This window comes from Schistocerca piceifrons, chromosome 1 (genome assembly GCF_021461385.2).
Source record: "Schistocerca piceifrons isolate TAMUIC-IGC-003096 chromosome 1, iqSchPice1.1, whole genome shotgun sequence".
Lineage (NCBI taxonomy): Eukaryota > Metazoa > Arthropoda > Insecta > Orthoptera > Acrididae > Schistocerca > Schistocerca piceifrons.
Window position 1 is genome coordinate 848639646 of NC_060138.1, and position 11618 is coordinate 848651263.

The following is an 11618-nucleotide window of genomic DNA, read 5'->3' on the forward strand; positions in this document are numbered from 1 at the left end:
CGAAAATATTCATGTTGTGAGTTGGCAATGTGGCATCTGGAGAAGAGCTTATTGCACACACTTATATATGGCTAACATGTTCAATAAAACTGCACTGTATGGAGACATACGCTTATCAGACAAAATATTAGTCACCTACTTAAAGGAGCACACTGGGTGCTTTGGAACACTGTATATGGTGTAAAATTTGTGTGAGGTGGTTAAGTGGCCCCCTAACCCCACTGATATACAAATCATGATAGTGAAGCAGGCCCATATTAACTATTTCCAAACAGACACTGCAAAGGTAACTGCTTGGGATGGACATTTCAAGTTTGGTATCTTGCAAAATGCCACTGCTCACAGCAGCACATATAGCTGCACTTGAAATTCATAAATCAACATGTCGCCAATTTGGTAGCTCTTTGGAAACTAATCAGCAATGAATGGCTTCTGCTGTATATGGCATACCTGAAGAAACTTTTAGACTTTCTTGCTGAAGTCTACATGTACGTGACTATTCAGAATTCAGAATTCAGAATTAAGTGCTTGCCAGGTCAGTACAATGGCTACAGGCAGTGTTACACAGTATATTGGTATGAGGTCTCCTGGGAGTGACACATTTTTTGCCTGTTGTGCTTAGTTACTGCCTTCTGGGCCATATACGACACTACAGGCAAGCACTAAAAGACTGGCGTGGATATTACATCGTACTAAAAGCACAGTGTAGAGCAGAGTAATAGGCAGAATCCTTACATATGCCCCCAGCACCTTTAGCACAAAATGACAAGTAACACTGCACATACAGCTGAGGCCGATGATGAAGGTTTTGTTGTAGAGTGGTGAATCCGAAAATAATGATTCCAGTCTTCCTCCACGATGCCATTTCATCATGACAAAGTGAGTGGGATAATTTTGAGCAGCTAAAAAATTTATTCAGAGAAAACCAGTTGGGCCTTTCTAACAGATGTGAAGGTCAGTGGCGTAATGGGGAAATAGGAGGAGGGGGCCAACAAGGAGGGTCTATGACACTAATGACGCCACTTGGTGAGGGGCGCCAAATAATCTGCAAGGCAAACTAGATTTATTACTAGAATAAATTCTATATATTGTATTACTGTATATGTTTCTGGAGGGTAGTGGTACCAATAAAGTGTTGTGCCCCGTGCGCCGATATGGGACAGGGACGCAATAGTGCCGTGTCCTAGGTTCCAGTTTATGTTCGCTTTCTGAGTCACTACTACTCCACTAGGCCTCATTCTCCTCATCCGGTGATCTCTCCACTCACTACAGCACAAGTTAAATGGTGATCTGAAACTGCGCAAATAAAACATAATGATTATTCAATATCTGCTCGAAGATGGTCCTGACGAATGGAAAGTGTTTTGGCTTTCGATGACGTGTTTTTGATAACTGACAGGAAACAGTTCCATTAGAATGGTAATGTACACAGGTGAAACCATTGACTTTTTTATCACCATAAAATTCAAAATAGTTACACGAAAGACCTCTCCATTAAGTCAAGTATCCGTTTGGATATGGTGAGTAGTAAGTATAAGACACTACAAGTTGCAATAACACTGACATTGATGCGCTATTTTTTCATGTTCTTATTGATGTGTTTTCTTAAAAATCCAGAATGTGGAAGGTCTTGAATCAGTGTCCCAAGATATAACCTTTCAACAACATAACAACCACAAACCAAGTGGTAAGACCTGGGAAGAATATTTTATAGGAAAATTATGTACCAATATTTAGTCAAGCCTTTCAACGCTGATCCTTGACACCCAGGTTACCAAGATTTGTTGTACTGTGCCGCCTCCTGCGGAGTTACCTGAAACCCAAAGTCTAGACTTGCAAGCCTTCTAGAGTAGACAAATGGGAACTCATGATCACAAAGATATTGCAGCTTGAGTAAGAAGAAATGTTGATGATTATATTGAAGAGTTTTAAGAAGGTACTCCAAACATTTATACATCAAGAATGACATCAAGGTTCCAACTAAATAAGAAAGTTAACTACTATAAACTTGAAATTGACATTTATGCTGCATTATTCTGATTTAAAATGATCTTTTTGCATTTATTTTACTTCACATCACCCCATATTTTCACCAGTTTGAAAGGAAGGAAGATCAGGTTTCAACATTTGATGATGACGAGATCGCGAGAGAAGATCGCAAGCATGGGTTGGAAGATTAAGTAATGAATTTGGCAGTGCCCTTTCAAAAGTGTCTTCCTGGAATTTGCCTTTATCAATTACGGGAAAAATCACAGAAAACGTAAAACTGATTCACCAGGAGGGGATCTGAAACCCCATCCTCTTAGTGCAGCCTCTTGCCACTACAGCACCTTGTTTGGACCCTGCAATATGAGAAGGTGTGTATGCTCTTATGGCAAAAGCACATTACTGAGCAGAGAAGTGGAAATCAGTGTGGATGCCCACAAAACACAATACACCACTGGGGGTGCAAATGTCTTACACAGATGCATTTTGGTATAATCTTTCTCTCTGTCTCTCAGCGTGTAGTGGATCAGGTCACGGTTTGAATGAGCCACAGTTTTGTCAGATATACCTAAAACAAAAGTTCAGTAAAGTTTGCAGAATGAGGGACCCTGATGCAAAAGAACAGTCACTGCATCTGTGATAAGTACTATCGGAACTAAAACCATATTAAAGGCAAACTGGTTATCTGTAATACATACTTGTAAATCATCGAGAAATGTTACCTCCTGGGATGACTGAGATGTAGTCAATAAAGCACAGTCAGGATAATTCGAGAGCTATATGAAGGGGACGTCTTGACCCCAATTTCAAAAGTAATCATTAATTGCTGAATGTGAAGCGTACTGGCATAAGTCCACTGATGTTTTCAAGCACAGGCAGATGTCAACCAAGAGGTGTAAATCATACTGGATAATGGCCTCATGGACTGTACTTGAGGGGCTGAGTGTCAGGTGAAAAAGTAACGGATCATCTCTCTCCAACAACTGCAATGAGCGCACAATCTGCTGGCCATTGCGTAACACTCTACAAAAACCCGAGCGGAATTCTCTAAGGCCATCCATACTACTGAAAGATTATGAATACATCATCGTGAACAGTATAGATCTATAACTGATGACTGCATTTCCCTGAACATATACACAATCTTTCACGAAAACAATGTAGTACGTATGAGTGCCTGACATTTCTGACAATGTTTAGAGGACCGTAATTATGGTTTCACGAATTTATCTGGTCCCCTGCCGACCCTGCTTGGTCACAACTGTGCATGCAGATTCATCTGCACCCTGCGTCTTGCATGGAACAGCTATAATAAAGTACTGTCCGAAAAAAGCTGTACAAATATTTAGACAGAGTTTGATAAAGAGTTCAAGGTGGCACAAGATTGGCAACTTGCTTTAGGTGTTGATTAATTTAAAATTGTGTACTTCATGAGGAGGGAAAAAGTGTAATTCTCCGACTACACTATATCAACTAGTCACAGCTGGAACTGGTCAACATGTACTAATACCCGGGTGTAACAATTTGCATTTATATGATCACATTGGCTCAGTTGTTGATAAAGCAGATGGTAGACATCGGTTCACTGGTAGAATTTAGGGAAATGCAATCAGTCTACAAAGGAGATTCCCTACAAAACACTTGTGCAATCCACCCAAGAATATTGCTTGTACCAAACAGCACTAACAAGGGATATTGAATGTATATAAGGAAGTGCAGCACTAATGGTCACAGATTTGTTTGACCCATGCGAGACTGGCACAGAAATGTTGAAAAAACTGAACTGGCAGGTGTCTGAAGACAGACCCAAACTATCCCAAAAAAGCCTACTTACGAAGTTTCAAGCACCGGCTTTAAATGATATCTCTAGGAATATACTACAGCCACCTCTGAATCACTTCCAAAGGGATAAATCACTCTTCCTGTGAGCCATATATGAATGTAACGAAAAGAAGCCCGTATTAACTGTTACACTCCTTCCACCACATCCTTCACAGTGCTTTGTTGAGCAGACATGTACATGTTTCCGATTTCGGTCTACACTAATTGGTGGCCATAATAATGTGACTCCACTGTACACTGAGGTGATAAAAGTCATGGTGTACTCAGATGATTCATGTGAAAGGGTTTCCGACGTGATTATGGTGCCATGATGGTACTTAACAGACTTTTGAATGCAGAATGATACCTGGAGCTAATTTATAGGGCATTCCATTTCGGAAATCGTTATGGAATCCAATATTCTGACGTTCACAGTGTCAAGAGCGTGCTGAGAAAAAAAAATTTCAGGCATTTCAGGCATTACCTCTCACCCCGGACAATGCAGTGGCTGATGGCCTTCATTTCATGACCAAGAGCAGCAGTGTTTGCATAGTTGTCAGTGCTAACAGACAACCAAAACTGTGTGAAATGACTGCAGAAATCAATGTGGAAAGTACGACATACGTTTATCAGTTAGGACAGTAGTGAAATTTGGCATTAACGGGCAATGGTAGCAGACGACCGACAGCGAGTGCCTTTGCTAACAGCACGACATTGCCTCCAGCGCCTCTCCTAGGCTCGCAACCGAATCAGTTGGACCCTAGAAGACTGGAACAAGTGTGGCCTGGTCAGATGAGGCCCAATTTCAGTTGCTAAGAGCTGACGGCAGAGTTCCGTTGTGGCGCAGAGCCCACGAAGCCATGGACCCAAGTTGTCAACAAGGCACTGTGCAAGTTTTTAGTCGCTCCATAATGTTAATGGTTCTCTGGTCCAATTGAACCTATCATTAGTTATGTTCAGTTTCTTGGAGATCATCTGCAGCTGTTCATGGGCTTCATGTTACCACACAATGATGGAATTTTTATGGATGACAATGCGCCATATCATCAGGTCACAATCCTTCATGACTGGTCTGAAGTATGTTCTGGACAATTCGACCGAATGATCTGGCCACCCAGATCGCCCGACATCAGGCCAATCGAACATTTATGGGACATCATCGAGAGGTAAAGTCGTATGTAAAATCCTGCACCGGAAACACTTTCGAAATTATGGGCAGCTATGGAGGCAGGATGGCTCAATATTTCTGGAGGGAACTTCTAACAAATTTTCTGTCCATGCCATGTCAAGCTGCTGCATTAAGCCGGGCAAAAGAAGGTCCGACACGATATTTAGAGGTTTCCCATGACTTTTGTCACCTCGGTATATAGGAACATATTGGTAACTTCAAACAAGAATGACGGCTGAGAGAGGAGGACAGCAAATGGTTCACAAGCGGGAAAGATGCGCACGATGTACAGGGATCTGTTTACTTAAATACACTAGTACTCCTTCTTGTTGCTTTGCCAAAGTCAGGTTAGTGAATGTTAAACTTTTCGCACTGTTTACAGTAAGTACAATGTTCATGTCAGCTGCCTGAGGATGCCAGCAGAGATTAGGGGCCGTACTAATCAACATAACCATAAGATAAGCATAGCCGAGGCGTCATTCGCGTATCCATAAGTACCTAGTAGAAACGCAGGCGGCCAAGGTTCCATTTCCAGCCCTCCCTGTATGTTGATAGTGACACATTTCCACGCCATCTTCAACTTCGTAATGTTAGTATGTGAAAACAATTCCAAAATACATTAGATGGATCTTAGCACAAGCATATCTCCAGAGAATGTATTAAAAGTAAAACTCCTAGACGTCCAAATATTCCTTGCTGTGTGTAAAAAAATGGACAAATGTTCAAAGATTTATTTTATTTGACTTAATGTATTTAATCTTTTGTGCTTCGCGTAGAAAAAAACACACTTCAAATCTGTGGTGTACGTTTTTGTTAGTACATTGCTTCATCTCCCAAAGAAGCAGCAAAACCAAAATACCTAGTTGCCCGAATACTTGTTACACATACTGCAAGGAAACTAAACAGTGTTTGTCATAGCATTTTTTAAAGAGTCAAACAAATTATGTAGAGAACAGCTTCAAGCGTCTGATTGCTTTTCAAAGGAGTTAATGTTTAAAAATTTGTCATGTATCTGAGGGGGGGGGGGGAAATGTTAAGAATAGGCAGAAGTTGAAAATACCAATCAATCAATCAATCTCTTTATTCATCTGTTAACAATATAGGTTGTATGGATGTAGTCAATTACAAAACAGTTTATTATTGTTAATTTGTTTCAAAAACTTGGATAATAAATACAAATATTTTTCATCAGTGTATATAAATAACATTACTTTTCCATATTCAGATATTCTTTAATGCTATAAAAAGTATGTGTTAGTAAAATTTGTTTATGATCTACCTTGAATTTATGAAATTCTTTAATTTTCTTTATTGTAGAAGGCAATGCACTAAAAAGTATTTTGGGCTGGTAGGTTACACTTTTTTGGTAGAGTGCTCCTTTGTGGGTGTGTCTGCAAAAATCATCCCTGTTCCTTGTTTCATGGTTTTCAACCTGATTATTAAATGTTGAAAACTCCTGGTGAGTTTTCAGAAAGCATACACATTCATAGATGTATAAGCTAAGAAGAGTCATTATTTTTAATTCTTTAAATATTTCCCTGCATGACACTCTGCAAGGAACCCCTTTAATTATTCTAATAGCCATTTTATGAAGTTTGAAAGCTTGTTTTGACGTACCTGTATTTCCCCACAATGTCACAACATATCTAAGCAAACTGTTCATGTAAACATAATAGGCACACAGCAATGATTTGGTGTTGCAACATTCCCGAAGCATTCTTAGCACATAGCAGCATTTACTTAATTTTTTACTCAAAACTTCTAGATGTTTTTCCCATCTCAAGTGTTCATCCATCCATATACTGAGGAATTTTGTGTATGGAGCTTGTGCAACAACATAGTTCCCTAACTCAGTTTTTACTCTTCTTCTAGCTTTACTTTTAATATTACTGAAATGCAACAATACTGTTTTATCCTTATTTATGATCAAAGCATTATCACTAAACCATTTTCCTGTCTCATTTATTGTCCTAGAGACACACTGTTGTAGATCATCCTCAGTGTATCCTTTTATAAAAATGCTAGTGTCGTCAGCGAACATCACCATTTCTGCAACTGTCAGATGGTTTGGCAAATCGTTTATGTACACCAAGAACAATAGAGGGCCTAACGCGGAACCCTGGGGCACACCATAGCTAGTTTTTTGGAATCTGAAAGATACTCTTTGCCTTCATGACGTATTTGTACTTTCTGTTGTCTATCAGAGAGATAAGACATTCTAGTTACATAAGCAATAAGTCATGGCTGACTAAATCAAATACTTTAGCTAAACCTAAGAATATTCCACAGCTTAATTCGTTCTTGTCTAAGGCATTTAGAATCATTTTCATGAATTAGTACACTGCCGTTTCTGTGGATCTGTTCTTTCTAAACCCATTTTGAGCATTAGTCAGTATTTTATTTTTATTCATCCAGTTTTAAGGTTCATTTTATTTTTCAGTAGTTAAAACACAACTGGTTTCGGGCTCTTACATGGCCATCATGCTGCTGTGACTCCAAGTAGAGGACGCAGTGTTTCATCAGCAAGCACAGAGCGCAGGGCTCCGAGGTGCTCAGAGTCACAGCACAAAGTTACATCTGATGATGGCCAAGTAAGAGCCCGAAACCAGTAGTGTTTTAAATACTGAAAAATAAAAAGAACCTTACAACTGAAACAGTATTTTCAACCTCTGTTACAATGCTCAGTCACGGTTGTTTCTCAGACAGGATTATTTGCATTAAGAAAAAGGTTGAAATTATGTTTAATGTTTGTCGCAATGCACTAAGTGCTCTCATTATCGAACACTGGATGAGTAAAATCTGGGTAATTTGTGCTGCGTTTTAAGCAAAAACTGGTTCTTCACGCAACTCACTGTTTATGACGACATATCTACAGAACTTGTAAGTGTAACATCATTCTGCAGGTACATTCAGTTGTTTATGTAGATAAGAGTCTGCAAATTGTGTTTCGAATAGAATTAGTGCTAAGGAAGTAATCAATTAAAACGTCAAGCACGATTCTGAAATTTTGAACAGTGGAAGTGTAGAAAGCGAGAAACTCTTTTCCTTTCATCATTTTATGGTGGGTTCCTGCGAGAAAATTTTTTGGGAATGTCCGAGATTATACGTAAAGCACTCTCACTCTCAAAATCCGCAAATGGACCAATATAGTCTGACTAGTTTGCTCGCAGTGAGTCAAGCGTAAAAGACAACAACGAATTTCTGAAATTTGCATTTCTTAAATCTTTTTATGTGGGCATAAAGTAAACCCTCTCCCCACCCCCGTTGGCAATACACGTTACTGAAATTGCACTGATAATGCTAAGAGAGTGCTAAAAGATGCTTCCAGATTCCAGACCTTACTTACGCATCAGAATATCTTTAAAATGTGTGTTGTTGATGTTAAGTCATCGACAAATAATGAATATTGATGATTTTTGCATAAAGTAATAAAGTAACTCTCTCCCCCTCCCCCTCGTAATGTGCGTTGGTATTGCTAGGGTTAATGAGTAGCCTAGATTACGAAAGGATTTTTAATTCTTAAATTGGGTCAATAATTATCTGAAATATTGAAAATCAAATTTTTGTAGGCAGGCATCCAGCAACGCGGACCGTGCCCCGGGTTAGGAATATCGTAATACACCAGTCAACCTGTGGTTCTGTAATACACCAGTCAACCTGTGGTTCTTAAAAGAATCGAACTACCACGATTATAACAGCTTTGGATTGGTTGATTGGTTGGTTTGGGATATAAAGGGACCAAACTACAGGGTCATCAGTCTCTTTATCCTGATGCAAACAAGGTTCAAGGTAAAACAACACCCAAATTTAATTTGTGGATTTAAAAAGGGTAAAAGGAATGGGGAACCACACCGAAAGAGAAAACGAAAGAAAGGAACAAAAAAGGGGGAAAACGGAAACCACAAGGAAAAGTAGAGGAAAATATTAAAACCATAGAGCAGGTGGTCTGAGCTGGCTGATCACAAGAATAAAAGAGAATGAACCAGTCACTCTGAGACACACGAAAATGTCCAGCAAAAAGACAAGATAAACACACATAGGGAAAAGACGAACAACAAAGCAAACTAAATGCACAGAAATGATGACAGAGAGTGAAATCGGAGGGAGGGTGGAGGCCTCAGAGAGAAGGTCAGACGCCCACCTTTAGTTGGTACGATAAAACCCCCGCCTCAAGAATAAAACGTAAAACTAAATCTGCTGTTGAGGCATTGCCGCCCAACGCCATACGCAGGGAGCTGCGAAGGTTAAAAGTCTGCTGCAAAGTGGCTAAAATTGGGCGGTCCAACAAGATGTGGGCGATAGTCATAGGAGAGCCACAGCGACACCGTAGTCGGTCCTTGCGAAGGAGGAGGTGAGCATGTGTTAGCCACGTATGGTCGATGCAGAGCCGGCAAAGGACAACAGATTCCCTTTTAGTGCCTCGCATAGAGAACTGCCACACATTTGTTGTATCCTTGGTAACACCGAGTTTATTTGGTGTTCTGAGGGTGCACCATTCAGTATCCCAGATCGTGAAAACTTTGTGGCGGAAGACCGATCTCAAGTCAGTCTCCAGCAGTCCAATCTGCAGAGTTGGTTTACTGGTAGCCTGTCTGGCCAGGTGGTCAGTAAATGCATTGCCCAGTATCCTGACATGTCCTGGGGTCCGGATGAAGGTCACTGAACGTCCACTGTTCTTGAGGGCATAAAGAGACTCATGGGTGGTCATTACTAAAGGATGACGAGGGAAGCACTGGCCGAAAGCTTGTAGGCTGCTTAAGGAGTCACTACAGTTGACGAAGGACTCACCGGTGCAGGAGCGGATATGTTCAAGGGCGCGATGAATGGCTTCCAACTCTGTAGTGAAAACACTGCAGCCATCCGGCAAGGAGCGCTGTTCAGTATGTCCAACGTGAGTGTAAGCGAAGCCAACAAGACTGTCGACCATTGATCCATCGGTGTAGACTATTTCTGAGCCCTGGAAATCGCTGAGAAGAGAGAGACATTCTCAGCAGAGGACCTCAGGTGGAACGGAGCCTTTTGGGCCTTGTGATAGGTCCAGGCGAAGCCGTGGCCGAGGAATGGACCATGGGGATGTACAGAAGTGGATCTGCAGGAAAGGTAGTCAGGGGAAAACGTCAAAATCATTAAGAAGCGACCGGAGACGGACAGCGAGGGGATTCCCAGTGCTGGACCGCCGTTGTGGGAGATGGATCGCCGTGTTACGAAAAAGGAGATGGTATGCCAGGGGCGAACTGTGAACGTGGGCGGTATAATTTGCGAGCAATAGTTGCCGCTGGAGCCGCAATGAAGGAATGCCAGCTCCCACAAGGAAGCTGTGCACAGGGCTCATTTGGAAGGCCCCCGTCACGAGGCGAACTCCACAGTGGTGGATAGGGTCCAGCAGACACAGTGCGCAGGGCGATGCTGAACCATACACCACGCTTCCATAGTCAATACGGGATTGTATGTGGGCTTTGTACAGCTGCAGCAGTGCAAAACGACCAGCACCCCAGTCAGTCTGGCTCAGGCATCGAATAATATTAAGGTGCCGCCAGCACTTGTACTTAAGCTGATGAAGATGGGGAAGCCAAGTTAAGTGGGCGTCGAATACCAGCCCCAAAAAGCGGCAAGTCTCCACTACATCTAGTAGTTGGTCATCGGGGTAAAGTTCTGGATAGGGATTTGCAGTACGACGATGACGGAAGTGCATGACGCAAGTTTTGGCGGCCGAAAACTGAAAGCCATGAGTGAGGGCCGACGACTGTGCCTTCCGTATAGCTCCCTACAGCCAGCGTTCAGCCATAACAATAGAAGAGTGAAGGAAATATAAAAATCGTCAGCATATAGGAGGGGAGCGACTGACGATCCTACTGCTAATGCGAAACCATTGGCGGCAATTAAAAAGAGTGGGGCACTCAGGACAGAACCCTGTGGGTCCCCATTCTCTTGTATATGGGGTGCACTGTGGGATGCACCAACGCGAACTCTGAAAGTGCAGAGCGACAAAACGTTCTGTATAAAGATCAGGAGCAGGTCCCAGAGACCCTATTCATGCAGAGTAGCGAGGATGTGGTGTCGTCAAGGGGTATCATTGGCCTTCGTCAGGTCGAGAAAGACGGCAATAAGGTGTTGTCGCCAGGAAAAGGGCAATCGAATGGCAGATTCCAGGTGCACCAACTTGTCGATGGCTGAGCGTCCTTGGCGAAAACTGCCCCGGGATGAAGACAGAAGGCCCTGAGACTCAAGAAGCGAACACAACCGCCGGCTCACCATACGTTCGAATAGCTTGCACAGAACGTTAGTTAGGCTGATAGAACGATAGCTATCAACATTTAGTGGGTTCTCAGCAGGCTTTAGCACTGAGACGATGATACTTTCCCACCACTGTGATGGGAATTCGCCATCGCTACAGATGCAGTTGAAGACGGCAAGGAGGTGGCACTGGGAATACGCTGACAAACGTTTCAGCATTTGCGAATGGATGCAGTATGGGCCATGGGATGTGTCAGGGCAGTCGGCAAGAGCACTGAGAAACTTCCACGCACTGAATGGAGCATTATATGGTTCAGGGTGGCATGGAGCAAAAGAGAGGTGTTGTCTCTCCACCCTCTGTTTGCGGAGACGAAAGGTGGGGTGATAATTCTCAGACTCAGAGATGTGA